Raw genomic sequence first — 27,880 nt, forward strand, 5'->3', positions numbered from 1 at the left:
TCTTTGGCTGTTTCTCTAGCTGGGGTTTACACATATATATTTATCACTGTATTTTCATTCTCACCTCTGGAATGAGCAAAGCCCTGCTCCAGTGTTTGCCAGCCACTTTTTCCCTGAGTGTCTTGGTCTGTTCCTGTTAGTATAACAGAATACCAGGGCCGGAGATTTAGCCCAGTGGTTCTGCCACCTGCCTCACAAGCGCAAGGTCCTGAGTTTGATCCCCAGCATGAAAAAGAAAGTATAACAGAACACCCAAGACTGGGTAATTTATAAAGGACAGAAACTTATTTTTCACTCTTCTGAAGGCTGAAGGTCCAAGGTAAGGCTCCAGTAGGTTTGGAGTCTCGTTAGGACCCAGACTTAGCTTGGAATGATGTCTTGTTGCAGCATCCTCACCTCGTGCGGTGGAAAGCAGGAGGGCTAGCTCCCTCAGCACTTTTCACAGAGTACTCAGTCCTCTGTATGAGGGCTTTTTGCCCATGACTTACCTCCTCAAGGCCCTACTTCTTAACGCTGTCACACTGCGGTGCAAGTTCCGACGTAGGCCTTTTAGGGACACATTTAGAACATAGTACTGAGCTCCTGTTTCTCTGATGTTGCTCACCCAACTCCTCAGGCTCTAAGGATCTTTCTGCACCTTCTCTGTATTTTAAAGTTATAACCTCATGCTGAGTGTGGTAGCATAGGCTTGTAATCCCAGTGCTCAGGAGGCTGAGACAGGAGGATCCTGTGAGTTTGAGGCCAGCCTGGGCTACATAGTGACTTAGTTCAAGGCCAGCCCGAACTGTATAGCAAGACCCTGTCTCAAAAAAATATATATAACCTCTTATAAGGTGCAAAATTGATGCACTCTGATATATAATAAGATGATCATCTTTCTTTTCTTGTATCACTCAAAATTTAACGTAGGTCTTTCAGTCACTGTTCTTTGGATGACAGATGAAGGGTTCTTTAATTTATGTAATGAAGATATTTTTCCAATCTACCTGTGGATTTATTGACTAAGTCAACAGTCCTGATAAATGCTCTATCACTAACCTATTATGTCATCTGGTAACTGTTCCTTTCTTCTTCTGAAACTCCATTTTTTAAATCTATAAAAACAGAAGATGTTGTAGAATGGGCTATGGGCTTATACCTTTGCAACACTGTGTGATTTACAATGATGACTTACTAGCCCATCCCCCATCTTGAATAGGAAGTCCTAGAATTTCAGAGTAATTTCTGCCCTTTATCTCACAGACATGATCTATCTTAATTATTTAATTAGTGTATATTAGTAGTATAGAACAGTGATTTTTGTTTGGGGGATTGGTACCTGCATATAACATATCTTGATCATTTTCAGTCCCTTTACATCTCCCAGCTCCTTTCTCAATTCCTATAGCCTACTTTTTAGTTTCCTATTATTTTTTCGGTGTTGAGTATTGAACACAGGACCGTGCATCTGCTAGACAAGCTCTGTGATGTACTCTTGTATATCCCCAGCCCTACATGATTTCATTTGATCAGTGACATACATATGTGAACAGATGGTTGTACAGATAACTGATCTTGTCTACAGAATAACAATGACATTGAACAGGTAACGGAAAAAAGAACACACTTTCTAGGCCAAGAGCTGCTCATTGATTCTCATGAATAAAAAAGTTACATCTGGGTCAAGGGACAGTCATTAGCTTGTGAACTTTCCAAGTATGATTTTGGTTTCTCATCAAATTTCAGGATCCAGGGTTTTTCTCTTCTGCAGGTCTGTCTCTTTCATCAGCATCCTCTCCCAGGATGTTAGACAAGGGGCTTGGCAGGCAGGTGAAGTCCATACAGGGGCCAGGAACCTGAGGAGGAGGAGGAAGGAGGCTGTTGATGGCAGTAGATGTGTTTATATCCCCAGGTTGCTGTGGAAACATGTACTGGTTAGCTGCCTGCCTATCCTCTTTTCCGTGGAAAAGTGAGCTGTTCCCAAATCAGCTCCGGGGCAAGGGCATTCCTTTCTGCTATGGATTAGCATCTATTCTGGGTCTGAGCAGGGGACCAACAGGTTTAGGTGCACCCCTGGCAAGACAGAGCTGTAGCTGGGCCACCCCTTCACTTTGTAAACCTTCCTGACACACTGTAAGACCTTTTGTTTCCTCTCTTCTCAGAAGATATCTTTTAAATCACAAAATTTGCCTGGTTGAGTAATCTGATTTGCTTCCCCAGCCCTGCAGGCCCAAATTGTGTCCGGGAAAGGAAAATCTTGAGTAAACTAGCTGAGCCATTGTGGGAAGAGAGCATGAATTTACTGAAACATGAATTGTAGCTTTTTATTTTTTATCCTTAAGAGTCAGGACATGTAACTCTGTGATAACAAAGTAAGTGCAGTCAGACAGCTATGTAATAACTTTCTGATGGGATCATTCATTGGTACGTCACCCAGTGGCACTTTTTAGGGGCAATGTTAACAATTGCCACACCTTGTTTCTGAAAACTGTTTCTTTTGGTTTTTCAGAGACATAACTATGGGCAATTTGGGGTGATGGCCATTGGGCAAACTTTGGTTCAAGTCACGTAGGGCAGAGCTTCCCTCCTGGCCTCTCACACTGACATCGCTGCTGTGCATGGGCCTCCCCTGCTCTGACAGGCTCTCAGGGTTGACTTTGGAATGGAAACCCCAAAGCATTTGTTCCTGTTGATTTGTCTCTGACAGCAGGCAGAGCTTCATACTGCCCTCAGTCCTCCCCTTTATTTCTTTTGAAGGACCAATTTTTCATGATACTTGTCTTGATTGTTTTATAGTATTCAAATTTGTATTTTTATATGTAGAGGGAAATAATTTTCTCAACATTAATTGCTAATAAATATTGTATAAAATTGTCATGAAGGAGTTCTTGTTTAATAACTGGATACATAGAAAGACAAAAAAGAAGTATGAAAAAAACAGAGAATCTAGAAATAGAACCACTCATATATGATCCACTGAGTTTTGAAAGATTATTTAACATTAGCATTTTATAGAATATAAACTCAATTCAAGAGCCGAGGAAGAGATAGTGTTTTCAGCAAACGGCACTAGAACACCTGTTATCCGTATATAAAAACATTAACCTCAACCCTTTATTTCCATACATGAAAATAACAGTTTCATTAATTTGTCTTCCAAGGTACTTCTTAGAAGTTGTCAAATTTATTTCAAAAAAGATTTTTGTAATATGCTTTCTATATCCTTTTAAATTCTGTAAAATCTGTGGTAATGTCTCCTAGATCTTGATATTGTAATTTTAAAAATGTATAATTGATATTGTGTAATAGGAAGAAAAAGTTTATAGGAGCAGGGGAAGTGGGAGGTGTAGGGGAAAGGAAAAAAGGGAAAAGAAAAAACATGAGAAAAGGAAAAAAATAGAAACAAAGTCTTTGCAAATAGGGAAAGGTGGAGGGGGTGAAGGGAGGGCAGGGGAAGGGGAAAAAATAAGAACTAAGATACTCATGTAATGGTACAAGATCCCAACAATGAATGTAACTATATTTTATACCTAAAATGTACCAATAAACTTAATGGGAGAAAAAAAGAAGTATGAGAAACACCAGGTTTATCTTAACCTTGCGCATCAGTGGAATGAGCACAGGCTAGGTAGGGGCTACCTAGCACCTAGAAATCCATTGATTAAGGACAATGTTTTAACAAACTTTAATATTATAGAAAAATCAGAAAATAGCTGAGAAAAAGAGAGAGACTTTAATGCTTGCACAAGAAGCATCCCCATTAATAAAGAAGACCGGGTAGGCAGTTTACTAGAACACTAGTGTGCGAGAGTCAGGGTCCTATCATCACCAAAATAAAATGGGTAAATGTAAATTTCCTCCACTTCCATTGACATTTACAATGCTACTCACTGGAAGTTTACTTGTATTCTTTAAGTAAGAAAAAAGGCAAAGCTCTATTGACTGCTCTGCAAGGTGTTCACGCATTCATCATAGGCATTTGAAGTCAGCTGGAATTTCGAAGCCCAATAATGTGAGCCACGCCTCAGTTCCTTGGGTATGAATGACTTATTGTGTCATTTAAACTCCAAACCTCCAAGGTACCTGTTAGGGTATGTCTGCTTTGGAAAACTCTAAGGACATGAACTGCAGAAAAATATTTTATGACCTATGTCAATTATTCTTTTTTTTTTCAGAAATCAATTCTTCTTCAGACATTGAAAGTGCATTTAATGATTAAACATGCTCCTGCATATACTTCTTATTAGTAAAAAAATCACTTGTTGCCCTAAGCACAGACTTAATGAGCTAAGTATAGCCTTCCATTTTCAGTAAAAAGGAGAAGAGGAAACAGCATACAAGGGAAAAGGACGATGTCCCGATCTTCAGGGTGGGAGGGACACCACTATTTTGTAAGGAAGAATAGGCAGTTGAGGCTTCAAGTAAGTGACATTTAAATCACACGAGCCATTTGTACAAAGTGGCTGGGATTCTGACCAGTGGAGATGGATGGGGAAGCCACAGCAAGTGGCGGAAGAAAAATAAAACATGAGGCTGAAAGATATGGAGCATGATTGGGACTGATGACGGCCAAGACTGGCCAGAGCACAGAGCCTGAGCAGAGGGGTGGTTGGGGAGAATGCTAAAATCACTGGTTTTGGCCGCACTGTGATGTGCCTTGAATCAGAGGCACTGGGGATTAATTCAGTAGTTAATGGGAGTCATTACAAGCTTTTGTGCAGACAAGTGATAGGATTGGAGTTTCACATTAGCATTGATTCTGAAAGAGTGTGGAAGGGTTATCGGTGGGGTGGAGAAACAAGGGAGAAAGAGATTAGCTAAAAGGCTATTACAGCTTTTCCTTCGTGTCACAAGCAATGGGTGAAGCAGCAGATGTGCCATTGCAAAGGAGATGGTGGATTTAGGGGCCATTTCCAAAAGCAGAGTGTTTGGGGGGTTTCAGTTGACCCTAAGGAAAGAAGTAGAGAACAAACAAACAAACAAAGAAACACAAATTCCATGCAATTCAGCCCTAGATAACCGAAGGAAAGGTTGAAGGTCAGGATGTTCTTTGTGGAGTCCTACATTCTCCTTGGACACTTTCTTTCCCATTTGACTATGCTCATTAATTGGAAAGTTTTTTATTTTTACTTTCTTCTGTATTTTCATATACTTTGTTCATAACTCTATTATTTATAATGCTTCTCACCCTTTGTATTGTAATTTATAGAATAGTAACTTTGATTGTATAGCTCCATGAAAGCATTCTCAGATTTATAATGAATATTTAATGTGTATAGGTCCGCTCTCCTCACTTACCTTTTAACAGAAGATTATAGTAAGATGGCAGAAAAAGTTACAGAAGGAGAGAGTTCAGGGCTGGGGATTTAGCTCAGTGGTTCCGGTGCCTGCCTGGCAAGCACAAGGTCCCAAGTTCAATCCCTGGTACCAAAAAGAAAAAAAAAAAAAGGAGAGAGTTCAGTTAGATACCATGTTTACTGAGTATAAGTTATTGTGTTAGGTATAGATTTAGAGGTGAAATAAACGTGACTACACCTTTAATGAGCAATGGAAACCATAGACACATAAACAAGTAATTGCTATCCTTTAGGAAGGCACTATAAAAAAGTTATGTGGAGTGCTGTAGGAACAAAAGAGAGAGCCACAACACAGAGAGAAGGAGGCTAAGCCAGGGAGGCTTCTCAGGGGAATCTGGCACTGGATGTATACTAGTTTAAGGGAGAAAATGAAGAATGTAAATGATACTTAGTTGTTCTGTGGTAGACAGACCCAGTCTAAAGGAAGAAACTAAACGGGAGAGGGATGTGGGAGCAAAACTGAAAAGACGGAGATGCAAATAGGGGGTGGAAATGGGCCTCAAAGTGTCTCATGCTGTCCCATACTTGTCATACTTGCTGTTTCCCTGAATACATTTCTTTTTTTATTTTTCACATTTGGACAAACTTTTATTTGTACAATTCACTAACTTCAAATCTTGTTCCAAAATCTTTTCTTTATTTTTCCCATTAAGTTTATGGGTACGTTTTAGGTATGCAGTACACTTGCGTTCATCATTACCTTTACATGATCCATCTTGGTTCTTATTTTTCCCCATTTCCCTCCCCTCCCTTCACCCCCTCCACCCTCCCTATTTACAAAGACTGTGTTTCCGTTTTTTTCCTTTTCTTGTATTTTTTCTTTTCCCTTCTTTTTTCCCTTACCCCTCCCTGAATACATTTCTAAGTGCCTTTCTACTTTCAATGAGATGTATGAATGTTCATCATCCTTCTTCATGCAAATTGAGAGATAAAACTGGGTTTGTAAAAAACCTATTTAGGGATGTATTAGCCACTGAATTTTTGTTACAAAGTTTTCTGGTCCTCCTGTGAAACATAGAGAAGGAACAGAGTAGAGTAGGGTAGAGGTGTGGATCATCTCTCAGGGTTTAGAATAGTGAATTAATTACTACCTTTAGAAATAATAAAGGCATCTATTTCAGTCAAAAAGGAAAGCAATTTCTATTTTAGGATGTTGTCTCACAAATAAAAATGGAAATGATTCAGTGAAATGAAATGGAGAAATGTAAAAGATGTGCTTTGGTTTACCTGAAAACTTTGCTCAAAAGGTGTATTTTGAAAAAAAAAAAACCTTTTACATCCTATAAAGTAAAGATTCTGTGTTGAGAAAGAAAAGATTTCTTGTTTAATTTCTAGGAAAGTAGACAAGAAACATTGATAAAATTTCTAGATCACAAAATATTCGTTGATATATAACAATTTGTTGAAAAGACTCAATCCCAGAAATGATTTTCCCATTTTCAATTTGGCGGCTAGAAGCTACCTAATGCATAAATAGCCTGATTCTAGAATTAAAGTGTATTTAGTAATAAATGAAGCTCTGGTTTATTCTAAAACCCCTAATAAGATAGGTTATTTAAAAATCAATTTCTGTCAATTTGATAGTGGGATGAAATTGATCTTAATTTATTAGAGCTTACTGGATTTTATACAGTTGGTAATTTAGAATTTTATTTTGTTTACAATGTAATACATTTTTAAGTTTCTTTATTTAAGACTAGTGTTTCTTCCATTAAATAGATGCAAATGCTCTTTATTGGACTCATGTCTCAGCATCACCAAGAAGATTTCCCTAACTTACCCATTTGTAATGACTTTCCCATGGAATACATTTCCCCTTTCTAAATAAAACATCATAAGAAGTGTATTCAGCTAATATGTACAATTCAACAAACATTTATCAAGCCATATCAGGATAATCACTACCTAAGAAACAGTGCCTTATATTGCCACTTTTGTGATAATGGTTTACTTGCTTGGCATTATACTTTTACTATTTATATTTGAGTCTATAAGTGACATAATTTTGTCTATTTTGAGACAGTATACAAAATGAAGTTATAATGAATGGATTTCTTACATTTTTCGTTTGGGCTGTATATTACATTTTTGAGAGTCATTCACGTTACTGTTTGCAGCTGTAGTTTCTTCTCCAAGCTGTGTGGTAATCTACTGGATGGCAGCACTACAACTTGAGCATTCTTCCGCTGATACTATGTAAGTCGTCCCTAGTTTGGGGTATTATGAGAAATGCTGCTTGAACAACCTTCTTCATGTGTTCTAGTGCATGTGCCAAAGAAGGAACTCAACTTTCCTGATTCCTGGGGTAACCACTGTCCTTTTTTCCAGCCAGGTCACTTTCAGTAGTACATTCAGAAACCCAAAGGGAGAGATTCTCAAAGTCCCTGCGTCCACATCACAGTGCCACTTGGGAAGGCCTTTGGAATGCAGATTCTCAGCGTCCTTCCCAAACCTATGCACTCATAAATTGTGAAGGTAGAGCCCAGCAATGCGTGTTTTGGCCCACCTTACAAATTATTATGATGAATATTAAAGAGTAGAATATATATCCAAGATTAGAATTGGTCTTAGATGTCTGTCTTCAACTTTTCTAGATAAACATGTTTTGTCAAGTGGTTATAACAATTTATACTAGTGTACATTAAGTTTGGTGTATGAAAATTTCAGAACTTCTTACAAGATACAAGACTTTTGAATCTTGAACATGCTTATAAAAATTAAAATATATTATTACTTGTATATGGGTACTAATGCATTCTTGACTGTGAATAAGCAGATATTCTTAGCTTTTTTTTTTTTAACCCTGGAAGGATTAATGTCTTTACTTAGTTTTGCCCATGATCTTATCTTAAATAATTAATTTGTAAATATGTGATGCATGCAAAGGATTCACACTTCAAAAGCTGCAAAAATTCATGACACAAGGAAACCAAGTTTCCCTTTATTTTACTTTTCAATCACACACTTCCCCTCCTAAGCCCAGTGATCAGTCTATCAGTAAGGATTTAAAAAATAGTTTCTCTTTGGGCTTATTCTCTGTGCCATCAGTATTAGAGGTCCCTTTTCTGTCTTCCCATAGTCCCCACAGCTTATCTTTATCATGAAATGTATAGCACGGAATTGTTTATGTTTCTGTCTCTCGTGCTGAAGTGGGAGATATTAGTTGGGTGTGAAAACTGAGTTTTATTATGCTCATCTTCTTCATGTAGGTAGTGCTTGGTACAGCAAAGACAGTTAATAAAAATATGACATCAAGATAAATTAAATCCATGCTTTTTTTTTTCTTTTGGCTCTAATACTCTTTTAAGCTTGAATGTCTGGTTTTTTTCACCTGATTTTTCTTTCCTAGTGTGTTTACCTGTGGGGAATTTATAGAATGGCATCTCATGATTGTGACTCTGCGTAGGCCAATAAATGATAAATAACTAGTGAGCTTTGTCAACCATTAGAGGCCAGAGGCCTTTTCTGTCTCTGCTCTCTGAGAGGTGCAAGGGACAGTGCTGCTTTCCTGCTTTGAAAGGCTTTTAAATAGTCCAGTTTGCAGAACCCATCTATTCTCCTCGAGCAACAAGACACCAATTTGATTAGGGACAATGATTACTTATGGTTTTGTTCTCCTAGGAAAGCCACTGTTTGCTACATAGAAGTTTTAATCTTTTTACCTGATGAGTTTTCTTCTGTGGCAGCTGGGCTGTAAGTTTCCAGGCATTCTGGGATTCTGTCTTTTTTCGGTCACACTCTTACTGGTTCTCTTCTTTTGGAACCTAACAAGGTTCCATGTTAAGGGCCACACTGAGTTCAGGAAAAGGATTTTAGCTCTGTTTCTCTGGATTTTACTTGAATGTTGAGAAGTTATCTTTTAAAGTCTGCATTTGTCTAAATAACTGCTCAGAAGTTACTTAACACTGGGGTTTGGTTGGTACCATGTGTATGGAAGAGAGGCTGTTGCCTGCAGCAATCTTATTTCCTGTGTGCTGCAGGGTCACATGAATGGAAACCTTCCAGCTGAAAGGAGAAGCATGCAGCATGGCCAGGCACTGATGAGGCACTGTGTTTCAAGCTGGGTCCTGCTGAAACAGATCTGATGACCTTTCTTCCCTTCAGATTTTTTAATGTACTGAAGACTATTACCTGGCTGGGGAAAGAGGATAGCGCTTAAAAACAGTTCCTTTTTTGGTACATAAGAAACTGAACTGTGTTTTTAAACAGAATGAAGTAGAGCTGCGTGTGCTGTTTTTGAAAATGTTCCAAAGAATGTTGCTACTGATACATGAAGAGTGTGAAACATTCTTTACACCTTAATCTCACATCTTAAAAAAGGGTATTTGTACATGGTGCTAGGTGCCTAACTTTCCTGAAGATTAGGCAGAACTAGGAACTTCTGGGTAAAGGGCGCAGGATTCAGGGGACAGTTGTAGAGAGATGTGAAAAAATCCTTGCTTTTCATTTTAATTGAAAAACGTTTTGTCAGGAACTATTATCATTTCTATGAAAAATAAAAGGAAGTGTAAGTGTATGCAAAGTCCAGCTGCATGATATCTTTCATAAGGCACTGGGTGGTTTGACCCCAGCTCCCTATCTGAATCAATCAGTGATAATTACTTCAGTAATTATGGCCTGGAATTGTGCTTCTCTGGACCACATTGTGAACAGCACCAGCAAAAACCTTCCCTTTAGAATGGAAGGCCTGAGGCATGGTGAAGTCCTCTTGAAGTTAACATCATGACCTTTTTCTCACTTCAATTTTATGAAACTGATAAGGAAAAGTTACCTCTCATTTCTGAGGCGTTTGTGAGAATCAAATGGAGAAATTATTTTGGTGAATGGTTTTTGAAAAGGTACTTGGCTTGGTGTCCTGAGGCGTCCCAAAGAGTCTGATTCTTTAAAATATATGATCTGGGGCCAGGGATTTAGCTCAGTGGTTTCACTGCCTGCTGCACAAGTTCAAGGACCTGAGTTTGATCCCCAGTACCAAAAAAAATAAAAAATAAAAAAATAAAATATATGATCTGGTAAGGAAACAAAGACATTCAAGCACATGATCTTTTAAAGCAACTCTCTTTCCTTTACTCTCTTCCTCTAGTGCCAAGCATATATGAATATTATTTCATGTTCTTAAATTCTAGGTAATGTTCCTATGTGCTCAGTGGAGACAATTATTGCCTGTCTATGTGAGCTGCTTTTTCAAGGAAGGAAATGACTGAAGAAATGGGAACGCTGTCAACATTGAGATGAATATGAGGGACGGAGGGATATGTTTGTTTTAAAGAAAGAAATAAAACAGCATTTGAAATTTTTTTTAGAGTGTGAACTTTTTCCAGGCTAGATCCAGGTATGATTAGCTAATTTATGTAACCCTGACACTTAGCATGATAAGCATCTGGAAAACAGTGGGTGTAGTAGGTGCATATTAAGTGTTGTGATTTATCGGTGAATGGTTTGATGTATATTCTTGTTTCTTTAGCTTTTTTAAGAAGCAATGAAATAATAGCTAATCAGAATAGTAATTAGCATCTGTTGGTCTACAAGTATTAGAGAAGAAAGGAGCTGAAGGAGTGTTATGGAATGAATGTTGTGTCCTCTGTCCCCATACCCCATTTCACATGCTGAAGCCCTGATCTCCAATGCAAGGGTATCTGAGATAGAGCTTTGGAAGGTGATTAGGTTCGATGAAGTTGTGAGGATGGAACCCTCCTAAGCAGAGACACCAGAGAGCTTGTGCCCTGCCCCGCCGCAGGTGCAGGACAGACAGAAGAGCCAGCTGCTATCTGTAAACCAGGAAGAGACCTCACCAAGAACCGAACTGGCCGGGACCTTGACCTTGGACTTCCTGGCCTTCAGAGCTGGGGAAAACCAAAACTTTGAATTATTGAAGCCATTCGGCCTGTTATTTTGTTGCCACTGTCCAAGCACACTGATCTAGATGGGTAAGGGTAATATTAGTTAGATATCAATATTATCTGCACAGGTTATTTCATTTAATTCTCATGTGTAATGTGGTGTGTCTGATTTACTCTACTTTACACAAAAGGAAAATGAAGCAAGTAGAAAGACTAATTGGTGATTAAGTGATAAAGCCAGGATTTTAGTTGAAATTTGTCTGACTTTAAAATTCAGTTCTTTACAATACTGAAGCTGTTGGTGATAGTTTAAATGATTTTTTACTCCCAAGTTCTGGATACTTCATCTTTTATAATATTTTTGACTTCATACTTAGGTTAGTATCAATGACATTAAAAACCACAGTGTTCGTAAGACTATTGCCACTGGATTTGCATCTTTAAGACTAAAAGGCATTGCCTCTGGAATCTTGAACTATTGTTTTAAATGTGCATCAGAGTTGTCATGGAGAGCAAAGTGAGAAGCAGGAAACTGTTTTTAAGCTCATTAGGGGAGTCTCACAGTACTTTCTGAGTAACTTTTTTCTCTCTAATTTGAATTCTTGTCTTTATCCATGATTTATTCTTATATGTACTTCAGGGATGATATTTTGTTCTTACCTATCACATGTTTAAATGCCAGTGCTGCTTTTAAATTATAGTGACTATCAAATGAATTATAATACTCAATGTATATTTACCCCATTGTTGTTACAATTTTAGAGAAGTTTTATTTTCATGCAGTTATTCTCTACATCATTTTTACTTTACAAAAGGAAACACATACATCTATTGAAATTACATTATACTTATACATAATTGACCTCTTGAAAGTATCATCATCTTGTTTGGGAAAAAAAAGATTTATTCTACACTTTTTTATTGCCCTCAAAGAAGTCTGTGATTTTCTTTATATAGCTCTTTTACATTTCTTATTGAATTAAAGTATTTTGGTAGTATTTTCTCTACACTATTATGGCTATATAGAAAATACTAAATTCTGAACATTTATTTCATAACTGACCTATTATTAACTGCATTAAATTTTTGTAGCCTTTCACTTGATATTTCAGATTGATTAAATTATCACTAATGACATTAATTGGATTTTGTTATTTTAGTACTTGTGCCTCACTAAATGAAAAACAGTGGTGTTAGTAATCATTAATCCTGTAATTGGAAAAGTGGATTTTTGTTATTGTTTATTGATTTAAGAGTAGATATTATTTAAGAATCTTTTTCTGACTACAAAACTAATTCACAATTGTAACATACAGCAATATGCAAATAATATAAGATGCTAAAGGCCTTTCCCAATCTCTACGCACAAAGATAACTATTGATAATTTGGCATTAATTTTAAAGACTTCATGTACAGCTGAATTTTGGTATGTTTTTCCTGCTCTAGACTACTTCTAGAATTCAGTTTTAGGTCATTCCCACTGCCTATTATACTTTTCTTATGTTTCCTTGCAATCAATTCCCACTTCCATCCTGGCCCCTGCAACCATTGGGCTAATCTATGTCTTCAAAATTTTGTGTTTTACTCATTTTTAAAAATTATTGCATAATTTTCAATTACATGGATAAAATTTATTTAACCAGTCTTTTATCATAAATAATCCCACAAAGAACTTTATGACTGAAGTACTTTTGCATGCTCCTGAATTTTTCTAGATTAGATAAGCATATTATGTATTTTTATACAGAAGGAGAATTGTTTTACAAAGGCCATGCAGTTTACATGACCACTGTCAGCTCATAAGAGTTTTCTCATATCCTCAGTATCACCAAGAAGTAATATTCTTTTTATCTTTGCTATTGTAGAAAGTGAAATATGATAAAGTCATGCTTTGATGCACAGTTTAAGAAGTCATGAATCTTGTCCTGCTACTTAGTACCTATCTGACTTGGGCATGTAAACATTTTATATTTTTTATACAAACTATATCACATTATTATTATCTACTCAGATATTTTTTCTGAGACAGCATCTCACTATGTAGCCCAGGCTGGCCTCAGACTCACAGTGATTCTCTTATCTCAACCTCCTGAGTGTTGGATAGCATGGGTGTACCACCACACCTGGCTACTCAGAGAAATTCTGCACTATCCGTTGAGACTTTACATTAGAACGTCTACAATCTTTTTCAATAGTTATTTTGGTATATAGATGTAGATATAGATTTGGATATATTGGTATAGATACACTATGTATTATTATAGCCTAATCTTATGCTACCATCCTAAGGTCTGAATAAGTGGTAAAATTCTTTAACAATTATTTGTTTGAATTTCTATTATATATTTAATGCATTTCAGCCCCAAGGGCGAATAATGTGTCTTATTTTTGCATGCCCAGAATCCACTACATTTTCTGAATACAAGAAGGTATTAATATGTACTCATTGATGTATTGATTGAATAGATGAGCACATGAATAAAATATTTGTGGGTGTGATGGTCTATTGCTCCCTTCCAAATGAGACTGCAGATGCCTGCACATTATGTTTGACATTCATAACAAAACGTTTTAGAACTACAAGCAAGTAATATCTCTGGCATCCTTTTGCCATTCTACTATTAAAGGAAGAATTTTTAACATCTCCAAATTCATTTTGGGGAACTTTGAAAGGCCATTCCTATTTTCAGACACAGCAAGATATTGGCAGTCATGTGCAATTTCCTTTCTTCTTGTACGTGACAAATAGCACAGCTTCCTCAGCATAATCTGGTTTCAGAGTTAAGGGTGCTGCTGTTGGTAGAGAATTTACTTTGCTTATGAAGCCTCTGGTGAACATTTTTAGCTAAGATCTAGATGAAGCTGTGTTAACAGAAAGAGGTTTGTCAGGGCTGGGGATTTAGCTCAGTGGTGCCACCACCTGCCTTGCAAGGGCAAGGTCCCAAGTTCGATCCCCAGTACTAAAAAAGAAGAAAAAAAGAAAGAAGGAAAAAGAAAGAAGAAAGAAAGAAAGAGAAAGAAAGAAAGAAAGAAAGAAAGAAAGAAAGAAAGAAAGAAAGAAAAAGCAAGCAAGCAACAGAGATAGCAACAGAGAAAGAAAGAAAGAGGTTTGTCAGCTTTGTTGATGCCACAAGCCTTTCAGACTGGAATCAAAGAGGAACACTAGAGGCCAAAATACTGAGTTGAAACGAGCGAGTCGAACCTTCGAAGTTGGACCTAAGTACTGCATTGAAGTCTAATGTGTCATCTGCCAAAGTCAGAGACACATCTTGGTAGCACTTTTAACAAAAAGACTTTATTTTGACCTGACCACAAGATCAATCGAACCTTAAGTAGCCCATTATTGTTAATGCATGAACCAAACTTGCCTTTATTAATTGGTGAGGTGCTGCTCATTTCTTTTCAGGTGAGAACATAGCTGGACTATTAGGATTGGTTCCTGATGAAAATGTTAGGAAGACTCTTAATCAATTGTGTCTATAGAAAAAATCAAAAATTGGAACAAATTCACAATTATATTTCTCATTTTATGATCTACATCGAAGTACTCAAATATCATTCAAATGAATTTTCCGAAGTTCAATGGGACCTGAGAGAATCTTTGTGAAAGTGAGACAGTTCTCACTTAATTCTCATGTTTTCTCCTGAAAGCAAAATAAGGATAACAGAAATAGAGTTATCAGTGGCATCTTTGGCTACTAGTGTAACATTTAGAGAGATAATAAGGTGTAAAACTTTATAGATCTGACGTCATCCTGACCATTTTAGGTAGAGCGACTTCAAGGCTCAGAGGCCGAGAACGTGTGGCTACTGGGTTTCAGAACTCTGGTCTTCTAACTCCAGTTTCCACACTTCTGTCACCAGCTACTCTTTGAACATGAACCTGATGTCCTTTGAGGTAATGAGTGTCTTCTAGGCATGGAATATTGTCTTTGTTACTTTCTTTGTTGCTGCGACAAAATACCGAAAACATGCGACTTAAGAAAGGAGAGGTTTATTTTGGCTCACAGTTTGGTTTCAGTTCTTAGTTGTCCAACTTTGTTTTTATTTATTTATTTTACTTAAATTCTTTTATTGGTACATTGTAGGTATACAGCACATTTACATTCATCAGTGGGAATTTGTACCTTTACATGATGCATCTTGGTTCTTATTTTTTCCCCATTCCTGGCCCTCCCTTCACCCCCTCCACCCTTCTCTATTTACAAAGACTTTGTTTCCAGTTTTTCCATTTCTCAGCATTTTTGCTTTCCCTTCTTTCCTTTCCCCTGCCCCTACCCCTACCCCTACCCCTCTGGACCTTTTCTTCCTATTTTGCATTATCGATTATTCATTCTAATCATTGGTACATTTTAGGTATACAATATAATGACATTCATCATTGAAAATTTGCACCTTTACATAGACTCTCTTGGTTCTTATTTTTCACCCTTGCCCAGTCCTCCCTTCAACCCCCCCCATTCTTCCCTATTTACAAAGATTTTGTTCCTATTTTTCCATTTTCTCATATTAATCCCATTCCCTTCTTTCCTTTCCCCTACACCTCCCACTTCCTTCCCCCTTGCCCTTTTTCTTCCTATTTCACATTACTTATTATACATTTTAGTCCTTATTTACACTTTCAGTTACTCACACCAGAGAAACTATTTGGTATTTATATATGTGTGTCCTATTTATTTCACTTAAGAGCATCGCCTCAATGTGTATCCATTTAGCTATAAATGTCTCTAATTTCTCATTTTTTATGGCTGAGTAGTACTCTATTTTATAAAAAACCCACATTTTCTTTATCCAGTCTCCAGTTGATGGGCATTTGGGCTGTTTTCAAGTTTTTGCTATTACAAATTGTGCTGCTATGACCATGGGTGCATATATATCACCGTGGTATGATTCTTTTAATTCTTGGGGAAGATATCCAGCAGGGGAATAGCTGGGTCAAATGGGACTTCCAGTCCTAGTTCTTTGAGGTATCTCCATACTGATTTCCACACTGGTTGCACCAGTCTACACTCCCACCAGCAGTGGAGCAGGGTTCCTCTTTCCCCACAGCCCCGCCAGCATTTGTGATTGGTTGATTTCATGATAGCAGCCATTCTTTCTGGAGTGAGGTGGAATCTCAGCATTGTTTTCATTTGCATCTCTCGAATGACCAGTGATGTTGAACATTTTTTCATGTATTTATTTGCTTTTTCTACTTCTTTGTCTGAGAAATATCTGTTCATTTCAGATGCCCATTTTTGGATTGGGTCTTTAAATTTGGGAGGTCTGATCTTTTTAAGTTCTTTATAGATTTGAGATAATAGACCTTTGTCTGAGGAAAAGCAGGTGAAGATTTTTTCCCACAGTGTAGGTTGTCTCTTCACACTGTTGGTGGTTTCACTTGCCATGCAGAAGCTTTTTAATAAGAAGAGATCCCACTTGTTGATTGTTTGTACTAGTTCATGGACAACTGAGGTTTTGTTCATAAAACCATTTCCTACACCAATGTCTTAAGAGTTCTACCTAACCTCTGTTCCAACTGGTTCAGAGTTTCTATTTTAATATTTAGATGTTTAATCCATTTTGATTTTAGTTTAGTGCATGGCGAGAGATATAGGTCTAGTTTTAATCTTTGGCAAGTTAAAACCCAATTTTTCCAGCACCATTTATTAAAGAGGCTACCTTTCCTCCACTGAGGGTGTTTGGCTCCTTTATCAAGGATGAGATGGCTGAGTGTGTCTGGCGTTGTTTCTGCATCTTCTAATCTGTTCCACTGGTCCTCAGGTCTGTTTCTTTGCCAGTACCATGCTGTTTTTATCACAGTAGCTTTGTAGTAGAGTTGGAGGTTGGGGATTGTAATACCCCCTGCCATGTCTCTGTTACCTAGAATTGCTTTTGGTATTCTGGGTCTGTTTTTGTTCCAAATGAATTTTTGCATTGTTTTCTCAAGGTCCATGAAGTATGCTGCTGGGATCTTGGAATTGCACTGAATCTATATGGGAGTTTTGAAAGTATGGCCATTTTCACTATATTGATCCTTCCTACCCAGGAGCAGGGGATGTCTGTGGGATGTCTGTCCATTTTCTGATATCATCTTCAATCTCTTTTCAGAGCGCTATAGTTTTCAGAGAAGAAGTCTTTGATTTCTTTCATTAGGGTGATTCCTAGGTATTTCAGTTTTTTGGATGCTATTGTGAAAGGAATTATTTGCCCTGTTTCTCTCTAAGTGAGTCTGTTGCATGTGTAGAGGAAAACTATTTATTTTTGTGTGTTGACATTGTAACCAGCTACTTGACTCAATTTGGTTATTAAGTCTAGAAGACCTTTGGTGGAGTTCTTGGGGTCTTCTATATAGAGTATCATGTCATCTGCAAATAATGACAATTTGACTGCTTCATTTCCTATCTTTATTCCTTTTATTTCTTTCTCTTGTCTAATTGCCATGGCTAATGTTTACAAAGCTATATTGAACAAGAGTAGTGATAGTGCACATCCTTGTCTTGTTCCTGATTTTAGTGTGAAGGATTTCAGTTTTGACTATTTAGCATGATGCTGGCTGTTGTTTTTTCATAGATGGCTTTTATCAGTTTGAAGTAGAGACCATCTGTTCCAATTTTTTGTAGGGTTTTTATCATAAATGCATGTTGGATTTTGTCAAATGCTTTTTCTGCATCTATGGAGATGATCATATGGTTTTTGTCCTTGGCTCTATTGATATAGTGTATTACATTGATTGATTTTCATATATTGAACCATCCCTGCATCTCTATGATGAATCCCACTTGATCAGGGTGTATGATCTTCTTGATGATCTTCTGCATTCTCTTTGCCAGTATCTTATTAAGGATTTTTACATCCATGTTCATTAGTGTGATTGGCCTATAGTTCTCTTTTTCAGTTGGGTCTTTCTCTGCTTTGGGGATCAAGGTGATGCTTGCTTCCAGGAATGAATTTGGGAGTATTGCTTCCCTTTCAATTTCATTGAAGAGTTTAAACAGTAGTGGCAGCAGTTCCAGTCTAAATGTCTTGAAGAATTCATCAGTGAAGCCATCAGGACCTGGGCTTTACTTAGTTGATAAGTTTTTTATTACTTTTTAAATTTCATTGGTTGATATTAGGTTGTTTAGAATTTTTAGGTCTTCTTCATTCAAATTTGGTAAGTCATATGTATCTAGGAATCTGTCCATTTCTTCTGTGTTGTCCATGTTAATGGCATATAGGTTCTGGAAGTAGGTATTGATGATCCTCTGGATTTCTGCCTGGTCTGTTGTAATTTCACCCTTTTCATTCCTAATTGCTTGGATTTGGGCCTTTTCTTTCCTTTTTCTGATAAGATTGGCTAAGGGTTTGTCAATTTTGTTGATTCTTTCGAAGAACCAGCTCTTGGCTTCATTGATTTTTTTGTGTCATTCTCTTAGTCTCCATTGCATTGATTTTTCCTCTGATCTTCATAATTTCCTCCCTTGTATGAGCTTTGGGTTTGTCCTGCTCTTCTTTTTCTGGAAGCTTGAGGTTCAGCATCAGATTGTTTAATTGGGTTTGTTCTGTTTTCCTAATATGCATATTCACTGCTACGAATTTCCCTCATAAGACTGCTTTCATTGTGTCCCATAGATTCCAATATGTTGTATTGTCATTGTCATTTAATTGAAGGAACTGTCTGATTTCTTCTTTAATTTCTTCTGTGACCCATTGGTTATTCAGAAGTGTATTGTTCAATTTCCACATGTTTATGAAATTTTTTGAGTTTCTTTTGCTATGGATCTCCAATTTCATCACACTATGGTCTGATAATATACAGGGGATAACTTCAGTTCCTTTGCACTTACTTAGACATGTTCTATGCCCAAGTATGTGGTCTATTTTTGAGAATGACCCATGTGCAGCTGAGAAGAATGTGTATTCTGATTTTGTGGGGTGGAAGACTCTGTAAACATCTGTTAAGTTCATTTGTTCAAGAGTTCGATTGAGTTCTAGTATTTCATTACTTATTTTTAGTCTAGTTGATCTATCTATTTGTGACAATGGGGTATTGAGGTCCCCTACTACTATTGTATTAGTACATATATGACTTTTCACGTCTGTTAGTATTTGTTTTATATAGTTGGGAACACTAGTGTTTGGTGCATAGATATTTATGATTGTCATCTCTTCCTCTTGGATTCTTCCCTTTACAAGGATGTAGTGTTCTTTGTCTCTCTTAATCAGTGTTGGTTTGAAATCCACTTGGTCTACAAAGAGGATAGCTACTCCTGATTTTTTTCAGGTTCCTGTTGCATGGAGTATTGTTTTCCACCCTTTAACTTTCAGTCTATGAGTTTCCTTTTGAATTAAGTGTGTTTCTTGTATGCAGCATATTGTTGGAATTTGCTTCTTCACCCATTCTGCCAGTCTATTTCTTTTGATTGGTGAATTGAGACCATTAACATTGATGGTTATAACTGAAACATATTGACTTATCATTGTCATGACTTTTTCTTTTTGTTGGGTTCTCCCCCTTTACATTTAATTTCTTGTTGCCCCTGATGGGTCAAGTCTGCTTTGCCTCCTGGGGTTGTCATCCTCATAGTCTTTTCCTAGGATATTGTCTAAAATTTTTTGGAGTGCTGGTTTGGTATTCATGAAGTTCCTAAGGTGCTCTTTGTCATGAAAGTATCTTATTTCACCATCAATTTTGAAAGATAGTTTTGCAGGGTACATCAATCTGGGTTGGAATGTGTTTTCCTTTAGGGCTTGGAATATGTCACTCCAAGCTCTTTTTGCCTTGAGGGTTTGTGTTGAGAAGTCTGCTGTAATTCTGATGGGCTTTCCTTTGTTTGTGATTTGTTTCTTTTCTCTAACTGCTTATAGAACTTTGTTCTTCTGTTGAGTTTCTGACATCTTAACAATTATAGGCCTATGTGTAGATTTTTTTTGATCAAGGCTATTTGGAGTCCTATATGCCTCACTTATCTGTATGTCAAGTTCTTTTCCTCTGCTTGGGAAGTTTTCTGCTATTACTTCTGTGAACAGTTTTTTATGTCATCTGCACTCTCTCCTGTTTCTTCTTTGACTCCAGTCAATCTTATGTTATTCTTCTTTGCATCGTCTAGCAGCTATTGGATTGATTTCTCGTGGTCCCTTACCATTTTGAAGCAATTTTTCTTTTCCTGGTCACTAATTGCAATCTTATCTTCTATATCTGAAATTCTGTCCTCACATTGGCTCATTCTGCTGTGTAGACTTTCAGTGGAGTTTTTGATCTCCTGGAAATCTATTTGCATCTGTTTTATGGATTCCATTTGTTTCCTGTGTTGGGATTCCATCATGTTCCTCAGCTCCTCTCTAGATTTATTCATCATGTCTTCCACTATGAGCACAATCTCTGCTCTTATCTGAGAAATTATTTCTGATTTCATTTTTTCCAGATCCTCTTTTGTTGCCAATTCAGGAGGTTCAGGTGGTTGAGTATCAGAGTGTTCCATCTCATTTCCCTTTGGGGTTGCTGTAGGTGATCTAGAAGTCTGGTTTTGAGACTTATTTATGTGTCTTCTCATTTTGACCCGGGTGGGAGGGGGTGCTGTTGGCGCCTGTGTAGCTCACCTCCTCTGAGCTGGAAGTGGTGGGACAGCAGCTCAGAAGCCCCTTTCTCTGGGATGGGAACAGTGGGACAGTCGGTGGCCTGGAAGCCCCTTCCTCTAAGCTGGGAGTGGTGGGCATAGTTGTCCAACTCTAAGGAAAAATACAGTGTGGCAGAATGGAGGACAGCTGCCCATGGCATGGTGAACAGGAAGCAGAGAGTGTCAAGTGAGGCACTGTGAAGGAGATATAACCTTCAGGATTACACCTTCAGTGACCTCTGACCAGATCCTAACTCCTAAGAGCAAATCAACTATAAACTCATCAGTGCATTAGTCTGCTGATAAGTATCACACCCCCATGATCCAAGCACCTCCCCAAAGCCCATTTTTGAGCACATGAGGCTTTGTGGGACATCTAGAAATAAGGCATAACAAACATGATTAAGCAGAGCCTCCCCTGAATATGCTTTATTCAGGGATATTGTAGAATCTATTTTGGAATTGAATAGGTTATTGGGCCAAATTCTTTGGTAAGAGCACACTTTAAGATGATATTTCCTAAGCAAATTATTATATGGATCCTGTTCTATAGGCCCCTAGCAGATACTTTATAAAAATAAGACAATTTTCTTAAATAAGTTTGAGCATCAGGAGTGCTGGGTTAAATCAAGTTTCCCAAGTCCTTTTCTTTAGGACATCTGAAGTCTTTAATATCTTTATTTGTATTAGAACTTCCTAAATATATGTGACAAAGAAAACCTTTTCTTGTAGTACTCACTAATATTTCATAGAACACAATTTGTGAAATACTATGCTACCATCTCCTTCATTTCTAAGAGGCTAAGGCTGAGAAATCAATTCAGATTGCTTTAATAAGAGCCTTTGTTCCCAAAGAATGGGGCTAAAAGTATGAAACCAAACTAACTCTGCAAAAAGGAACTGTGGTATGTGGATGGTCTGCTTTTTTCCTTTGCAATATTCTAGTGGGAAAGAACATGAATTTGAATAACAACTAAAATTTGCACACAAGATAATAATCAATGCAAAGCAAAATGTATGCTGCCTCTTTTGTCTCTCCCTCCTTGGGAATCTATGAGAGGAACCAGGGAAATGTCCACGTGGTACACAAAACAGGGAAAGTGTGGAGTGGGAGGTACTACAGGATGTGATATTTAGGGCAGATGGCCTGTCTGAGTTGATGACATATTCTACCTAGGACAGCACAGATTGCAGTGAGCCAGTCCTGATAATTTAACAGGACTCTTGGAGATGTGAGTTTGAGAGTCACTTTCAAGTGGCAGAATGATTAGGCAGGTGAAATGGTTCAGTTAGGTCCTGTGATGGTTAATTTCATGCGTCAACTTGATTCAGCCACCAGGTGCCCACATTTATGGCAAACATGATTGTTGGCATGTCTGTGAAGATATTGCTGTAGAGATTAACATTCATATGGGTAGGCTGAGCAAGGCAGAGTATCGTCTTTTATGTGGGTGAGCCTTATCCAGTCAAAACTGTCTCAGAACAAGAACTTCCACATGATTACTTGAGCTGGGACATTTGTCTTCTCCTGCCTTCAGACTTGAATTATGTATTTTGGGGGGTTTCCAATTGGCTAACTATAGATCTTGGGATATCTTGGGATTTCTCAGCCTCCATAATTTCACAAGCAAATTTCTTGTATTTTCTCTCTCTCCTTGCTTCTCCCTCCCTCTCCCTCTCCTCTCCTCTCGCTTCTCATTTCCTCTTCTCCCCTCTCTCACTTTTATCTATTATTTGTCAATCATTTAGCTATCTAATCATTCTATTAGTTTTGTTTCTCTGGAGAATCTTGGCTAATGCAGGCCCTCTTTGCACACAAGGAATAGAGATTCATTTCAGTTATTGCACATCATTAGATGATTTATATGATAATGTATATGTACAGAAGACTGGAAATGCTGAACAATCTGGTCTTGACAGAGCAAGGCTGTAGATAAGATGTTAACGAACTCTTAACCTACCCAACTACTCTGGATGTGTGTTCAAATTCCCACTTAGAGACTTATGTATTTACATTTTTTATTCTGAATATATTTTTCTGTTCATAGGCCTTGATTGCTCTTAGGGTCTGCTTAGTTATACCTTTTTTTCTTATATAATGAGGCTCTACCCCATTGTATCTCTTCAGTTTAGCCTTTAGTTCTGTCTTATTCTTCAGGATATACAGTAATTCCCTAACTTGCAAATATTTGAGTTGCAAACTTTCACAGATATAAATGGACATTGCATTACGAACATTTGTAAATGTGAACAAATCATGTAAGCAGCTCATGGGCGTGCCAGACAGTGTCACAGTTGTGCTGCCAAGTGCTTACTGGATGGTGTGAGTGTACAGTAGTGCAGAGCTCAATCAGAGCCTAGGATGTCTGGAAGTAAGAGGAAAAGCAGTACTGATATGGAGGGAACTTCTCAGAAACGCAAAGCGATAATCATGGAAACAAAAGTGAGAATAGTTTATTTACAGTTGTATTGTACTGTACCACCACTTTAAGGTAACTGCAAAAGTGAAAATAGTTTATTTACAGTATTGTTGTGAGTGTTTTTTAATGGTTTACATTGTATATTTGTGTCAAAGGTGTATAAAATTCTCTTTTTTGGACTTAAGAACAAATCTGACTTACAAATATTCCTAAGTCAGAGACTTATTGTAGCAGTTCATTGGTCTCAAGGAGAAACATATTGGTCCATGCTCCATATTTTCATGCCAGGCCATACAAAAATATCACTCATCTTCCTATGGATTGGGTTTCTATGGTTAGATCTTAAAGATTTATCTTGGATCAATCAACTAGGACTAGGAAACGGACACTGAGCTTTTTCTTCAGTAGGGGTTATATGCAGGCAGCTTCTCTTAGAAGAACTCTGGTTTGGCCTGAACTATAATTGCATCGTAGCTGTGATGAGGTTTGCACACACAGGCAGGGAGAGGGAAATGCAGGTGTTGAATGGTAGCTAGTGGTAGCATGTTCCGTTTTACACAATAAGGTGTTAAGACATGTGCCTGGTTCTGGTTCTTCATTCCATTTTTTATCCTGAATGATCAGAAAACAACTTAGCAGGGGTCAGACAGGTTAAATTATAGAAACAACCCATCCTATCCTAAATATCAAAGAAGCAACATATTTAATAAATTAATAAATGTCTATGCATGTTTATTATTTATGTTTGCATATTTAAAATGCTTACTTTTCTTTTACTACTATGCTCAATTTGCAACACCCCAAAAATTCATGCCAGACTTTTCTCCCTTTGAGAAATATACCCAATCTGCTGTTGCTTACTGGCCCCTCTTCTGCTGCAGCCCACCAGTGCCTACATACTCTAGTAGAGCCCTTTGGGGAAAGGGGGCACAGACTCCCCATCCCATGTTTCAGCCCACTCACCCAGCTTCCTCAGTCACACACACAGTGGGCAGTGACTGGGTGCCTCAGGGGCTCTCCTGGAACTTCAAGACTAACTGGCGAGTTCCACTGTGAGCTGACAACTTTCATGACACCATTGCTCTAAGGATCTCCTCCCTGATTTACTACCATTTTTTAGCTCAGTCAACTGGAAGTCTTGTTTAAATGAATATTCTATTAACTTCCACATCAATAATGCTCGCTTTTTCATGAGGAAGGTATGGTACTGGCAGCAATAAGTGGATAAAGCACTCTGCCTTGGCATCTTCCACAGAAGGAGGCTTCTCTTCATGCCTCTTAGCCAATACACCAGGCTATAGGTTTTCAGCAGCTCACCTACCCGTTACCACTGTAAGGGAGAAAATGTATATAACACAGGAGTCTTTGTCTATGACAGATGTTGTTCAAGAGTCCATCTTCTATTTGTAGAGGCAGTTCTAATAATTACACTTATTAATGTTTTCTGTGTGTCTGAAACAATTCCTCAATTATCTAATTGTAATGATAGCTAACATTTATCTGCTATGTTCTATATGTAAGATATTGTATTAAGCTTCATATACATTTTTTAACCTTAACTTTTAATAGTGAGACAAGGTAATTGGTGTTTTTCCTCTTCTATAAATTAAATCAAATTCAAGAAGGTTAAATGAGTTGACAGAGGACTTGGAGTAAATATAGAACTAGAATTCACATTCAGCTCTTCACAACTCCATGTTCAGCATTCTTTCCATTGTATATTATGCTTACAACTTCATAGAATGGGGACTTTCTTAGGCCCACATAGAAAATGGGAGTTTGTAGTGGATACTGGAGAAACACCAGGGGTGTTGCTTTGTCTTGCCACTTCCGTCTTATTTTTGTCTGTCTAATAATCTCTGGGGTTGCGAGTCCCAAAGCAGAGAGTTGCTCCTTTGGTTGGTCAATATCTGCCACCTGTACTAAGTAATGGCCTTAGCGACAGACCCCCTCATGCATTATTGCCTGGCTGCGGGAGGCTAGTGTCTAGTTCAGTGAGTCAACAGCTCAACACAGGATCTGGTTTCACACCTTGTCTTTGAGCCCGGGCCTGTGAGTTGGTCAGCTCTAGCTAGAGGGAGTATTGGCCATAAGACAACTGGGTCTGGTCAGGGCAGCTACATTATCTCATAGGAATGACCAATGAAGAAAAGTATCAGCACAGTTTCAGTTGTTCTCAAAAGAATCTGAGCTGTTACAACAGATAAATTACTATCCCCACCGGAAAACAGGTATATGTCACATGCCAGGTAGAAACACAAATGATACAGCTCTCTTCAGAGCTGCCTTAGATTTATATTTGGGCTAAATTACCATGAAGTCTCCTGTGAATCACAGAAGACAGATGGTTTAGAAATACTATCTCCCATCATTACTTTTTAAGATTAGGCTCCAAGCCAATATTCATCACAATCAAACAAAATCTCAGTCAGATTTTGTACAAACAGCAGACAAACCATGTAGAAGAGTTAGTGATCAAATTAAAAGGCCAATTGCAGCTGGCCTCACATTGGCCTCCTGGACAGATAGCAGAGCTCTCACTTGCAGTGCATGCTTGGAGCCAAAGAGGTGGAGATTTTCAGGTGGCTGCAGCAGCAGGAGGGAGCCCAAGCCTGGGGGTTTGAGTTCCAGGTAGTTTATTCATGGGCTGCCTTGATCTCTTCCTACTCAGTTTCCAGAAATATTTAGGACAATGATAGCAAACCTATGGCACACGTGTTCTTGTTTTTATTTTAAGACAAAAGATGTTGATGAATGAGCTTTTTTTCTAAACTAAAACTTCAGTATTCAGGTTTAATTTCAGTGTTGGCATTTTGCAAAAAATAAGTGGGTTTGGATTGCAGTTTGGGTGCTCATGTCAAAAACATTGACTATCACTGCCCCATGAAACTATAAACCCTCAACAGGGAAAATAATGGATTTGCAATTGATCTAGGCGAGAAACATTTCTGAAATGTGTGCTGAGGGACACAGGACAACTTTTAAACCTTGATTCTTTCCTCCTGGATTCAATAAAAGACAAAAATGAATCCCTAATATCCGCCCCCCCCCGTCCTCTGTCCCTGTATGTCCTCCTCCTTGTTCCCTGTGTGTCTTCTCCCGTGTGATGTCTCAATATGCCCCACCCCACCCATACTGCTCAGACCTTGCTGGTACCCACTCATGTTTTCTTCTACCCCCAAAACACCTTCCTGAAATCACAAAATCAACTACTCATTAATTCCAAATGGCGTAATGAAAAGTAACTATACACGTCAGGGAAAAGGGTAAGAAAGAAAATAACTCAGTCTCTGTCTGTTTTGTGTTGCAATAACAGAGTACTTGAAACTGGGCAGTGTGTAATGGAGAGACTTGCGACTCTGGAGGTGGAGAAGCCTAATGCCCCATCTCCAGCTCTGGGCAGAGGCTTTTGTGCTGTGTTGTCACATGCCAGAAAGTGGAAGAGCAAGAGTGAGCCAGAGCAAGCCCGTTTCTGTGAGCTTTTCCCACAAGGGCACTGATCTATTCACAAGAACGAAAGCTCTCAATCCTACACCCTCACCTTAGGCCTCATGGTTCAACATTGTCACATGAATTCTGGAAGACACATTCAAATTGTAACCCTTAGGCAAAATTTAACTTTTTTTTGTTTTTGTACTTTTCCTGTACAACTGTTTTCCTCTCAAGGACACACAGAACTTTTAACATCTTTTGGCTCTTCTGGACCTTGAGAGTAACTTTCTTATCTTTAATTGCCTTTAGTATGCTTCTAAATATTAAAGTAGTATCAGTGGGGTTTTTTTCCTTTTCAGTGATCAGGCCATGGTTCCTTTTTAATATGTGCAACTTGCAGTCAGCTTGAATAGGAAGAAATTCCAGATGTCCACAAATGCCATCTGCATCCCCTATGAGGATCTTTTCCTAATTGGGTGACTTGAATTCCCTCTGATTCCTCTTTTATCTCATTTGGCAAGAGGCGAGTGGCTCTCAGCCCTGGCAGCACATTAGCATCCCCTGGAGTGTTAAAACACTGACATCCAGTTCCTTCCCAAGATTTGTGCTTGATTGTAAGAGTGTGGCTAAGGGATCAATATTCTTAAAATGCATCCTGTTGGGTTTTAATACAACCTGAGTGATCTTTGACATGGCTCACACCCCTATAGGTCTGTCGGTAACAATACCCTGGATACTTTGTCCTCAGCAGATGTTAGATGTTCTAGCCTTTTTTGTTTTCATTCATAAGGCTGCTGTCATCTCACTGGCCTTGCCTCTCTGTCAAAGAATCACTTGTAATTTTGGGGAGGTAGAGAAGGATGCAGTGAAGTTAGCCCAGCAACCAAAGTCTCTGGGAAGGTACTCTAGTATTATTGTCAGAAAGGCAATCTGAGTGTTGACTTAAAGAAACATAGCAACAATTACGTGACACTGTTAATATCAAGCAAAACAGCTACCATAATTTTCTTTCTTTTCTTTTCTATTTTTGAAGCAGAGTCTTACTACATAGTTCAGGCTTTCTTTGAAACTCACTATGTAGCCCAGGTTGGCCTCAAACTCACAATGATCCTCTTGCCATAGCCTCCCAAGTCCTGAGATTACAGGGATGTGCCACTACACCTGGCTCACTTTCACCTTTTTTAAAAAATACATTATTTCTCATCAGAACCTTACAAATGCATTGCAATATGTAGATTCAGGATAGATTCTGAAAAGTTTCACAGCTCTAAAA

The 27,880-nt window shown here is 38.1% G+C and overlaps 1 protein-coding gene across 3 annotated transcripts in view; it reads left to right on the plus strand.

Annotated features, from left to right (window-relative positions):
- Nucleotides 1-27,880, plus strand: part of LOC147827096 (uncharacterized) — a 293,364-nt gene that overhangs the window by 170,554 nt on the left and 94,930 nt on the right. Inside the window, exons 6-7 of one of the 3 annotated variants that reach the window (XR_015453283.1) lie at nt 7,454-7,532; nt 10,463-11,949. The exons of 1 other annotated variant lie outside the window; for it this stretch is intronic. The gene's annotated coding sequence lies outside the window, so the exon portion shown is untranslated. Of the gene's footprint in view, nt 1-7,453; nt 7,533-10,462; nt 11,950-27,880 lie in introns of those variants that run through there. One more of the 3 variants, XR_015453282.1, reaches the window with a different exon arrangement.

Source organism: Heterocephalus glaber, unplaced genomic scaffold (assembly GCF_053883595.1).
Source record: "Heterocephalus glaber isolate CG9 unplaced genomic scaffold, H.glaber_assembly_v1.0 deba00001457, whole genome shotgun sequence".
NCBI lineage: Eukaryota > Metazoa > Chordata > Mammalia > Rodentia > Bathyergidae > Heterocephalus > Heterocephalus glaber.